The sequence below is a fragment of the Ursus maritimus genome, unplaced genomic scaffold (assembly GCF_017311325.1).
Source record: "Ursus maritimus isolate PB19 unplaced genomic scaffold, ASM1731132v1 scaffold_8, whole genome shotgun sequence".
NCBI lineage: Eukaryota > Metazoa > Chordata > Mammalia > Carnivora > Ursidae > Ursus > Ursus maritimus.
Window position 1 is genome coordinate 3622626 of NW_024426996.1, and position 2977 is coordinate 3625602.

At 42.3% G+C, this 2977-nt stretch overlaps 1 pseudogene; it reads left to right on the plus strand.

Moving 5' to 3' along the window:
* The first annotated feature begins 426 nt into the window (after window positions 1–426).
* Window positions 427–2029, plus strand: LOC103677978 (annotated as a pseudogene).
* The last annotated feature ends 948 nt before the right edge of the window (window positions 2030–2977 follow it).

The following is a 2977-nucleotide window of genomic DNA, read 5'->3' on the forward strand; positions in this document are numbered from 1 at the left end:
AAGAAACTGTCAAATATTGGTTTAACAAGTTTTTAGTGATAGAATATGTTTTGGGAATTAGCAATATACAAAGTCATAAATACAGTGTAGACACAATTTTATATTAAAATGCAGAGAAAAGGAAAATAAGGAATTATGGCAAAGTAATTACTGCCGCAGTATTGCCTCTAGCTATTAGAGTTATGGGTCATTTTTTGGAGTGTTTGTTTTTTAACTTCTTTATAATTTTCTGGCACCTTGCATATTTTCTAAGTGAATATTCAGTACTTCAATAATCAGTACTAAAAAGAGTAACTAATAAATAAACTCCAAGTTTCTGGAATCCTCTGTTTCCTGTTACTCCTCCTGCTGAGCTCTAAAGCACCTTCCAAGGTGAAGGTCAAAAGTCACCTCTTCTCGGAAACACTTCCTGACCCTCCGACAATCATGCACTCCTTTGTGTTCATCGACTCTTTCCAGCTAGCTCTCTCACCCGTTGCTCCCACTACACTGAGGAGCAGGAGTCATGCTTTGTCATCCTGTCCCCCTGGTACTCAGAACAGCATCTGGTACAAAATAGATATTTAATTAATCATGACTAGGATTATTGGCTGGCTCAGCTCACTATCCCCGTGATTCTCTTGCTGGAGATTCATATCCTTGCCCAGCTGATATTCCTGAGAAACCAGAAAGCCATGAGGGAAAGAGATTTCTCAGCCCCATCGAGGACTGACTTCACTTTTCCTGCTCATGGCCACATGATTAGGAGTTGGGTCCAAGATATGAGTATCATTTCTGTCCCTGGCAGAGGAAACAGCGTCGTGTTCTGAAACAGAATGAGTAGCTCGCGGTTATTTCTGCCACAGCTGAACTCTGATCTTTCTTTTCTATAGTAAATGGATTAGACTGTCCTAAGTAAAACCAGTTGAGGACTTTTAGGTGAAAACATCTTCACATTTTAGGTGTCTTCTCTAGCTCCCATAAGATCTGGTCCTGAGAGTAGCCTGTCTTGATTCTTGATTCAGGTCTGTATGAGCAGATGACATTGAATTTTCTTCCTCCTTGAATGTGTAGGAAGAAACTTTCCCACAGACCTTAAACTAATGAGGTAGTTATAAAAACATTAGTCACTGTGGCAAAGAGAGCCCAAACTTCGATGATGCTCAAGGCTGCTTTTCCTCCTAAAAATGAAAACCAGATTAAAAAAAAAAAAAAAAGCAGCCATGAAATAAAAGTATATGCATCACTGGCTTTTCGTGCCTGGCATAGCGATGGCTCATGGTCCCAAGAGCATCTGAAGCACGTAGCAGCTCCAAGGCATTGGGTGCTGGATGAACTGACCAGTGTGTTGCCCTCGTCCGTCCACTGGTCCCCAGAAGCAGAGAGAATGTCTCCTTCTCATCATTTCCCAAGGAACAGACTGTAGTATGCCCTAATGGGGTGAAGTGAAAAAGACCTGTTTGCAGTGTTTTATTAAGGTCGATGGCAAGGTCTGGACTGGTATAACCTACCTGCTGGTTTGATGGATGTCATCAGCACTGACAAGGCTGAGAAGAATGTCCATCTGATCCATGACACCCAGGCTTGCTTTGCTGTTCATCGGATTACACCTGAGAGGCCCAGTATAAGTTGTGCAAAGTGAGAAAGATCTTTGTGGGGACAAAAGAAATCCCTCATCTGGTGAGCCATCGTGCTCGCACCGTCTGCTATCCTGATCCCCTCTCAAAGTGAATGACACCAGTCAGATTGATTTGGAGACTGGAAAGATGGCTGATTTCGTCAAGTTTGACGCCGGGAATCTGTGTGGTGACTGGGGTGCTAACCTGGGACGAATCGGTGTGATCACCCACAGAGAGAGACATCCTGGCTCTGTGATGTAGTTCACGTGAAAGATGCCAAAGGCAACAGCTTTGCCACCTAGCTCTCTGACATTTTTGTTCCTGGCAAAGGCAACAAACTATGGCTTTCTCTTCCCTGTGGAAAGGGTATCTGCCTCACCATTGCTGGAAAGAGAGACAAGAGACTGGTGGCCAAACAGGGCAGTGGGTAAAATGGTCTCTGTGTGATGTGATTGGAAGTCTTTATACTTAATTAAAGATAAGACAGCATGAATAAAAAGGTATATGCATCACTGAATGACATGAGACCAAAATGAATGACCTTAAATCCAAAGAGATGAGCCCTTATTCAACACGTATACCCAGAACAATGACCGTGGTTCTTTTTTCCCTGTGTGATAGTTAATGTGTCAACTTGGCTGGACCATGGGACTCAGATACTTGGTCAAACATTTTTCTAGATGCTTATGTGAAGGTATCTTTTAGTGAGATTAACATTTAAATCAGTAGAGTTTAGGTCTTAAGAGAAAAAGACTCACTTACCCAAGTAAGAAAGAATTCTGCCAGCAACAGCCTTTGGATTCAAATTGCAGTTCCTTCCAGAGTCTCCAGACTGCTGGCTTACCCTGCAGATTTTGGACTTGCCAAGCCTCCAAATCATGTGAGTCAATTCCTTAAAATAAATCTCAATCTCTCTCTCTCACCCTTTCCCTCTCCCTCTCAATCTCAATCTTTACAACCTGTTGCTTTTGTTTCTCTGGAGAACCCTGGCTTCTACCTCCTGCTGTAGCTGAATTGTTAGATCAAGCGATGCCCCTGGGGCATGTTACCCCTGGAAAATAAATCTAATAAATCTGTATAAAACCATTTAGAGCTGTGCATGAAAAGAGAGCATAATCCTTCATTATTAACAAGAACATCTACTTCTTCAGGATTATGAAGTATTTTATTGTTAACCTTCTTTTTGAAGATGAAGCCACGTTAATAGTGGTCGGAGCTGTGATTTTGCTTGGGTCCTCAAGCATGATGGTACGGACTATGTTGAATATCCCCAGTCTCTCTTCAACTTATTGGTAATGAAGAGTAAGCAGATAAAGCACCATCGATTTCCTGGCAAGACACTGAGTACTAGGGATTGCTTCCGTATTCGTTTCTAGGGG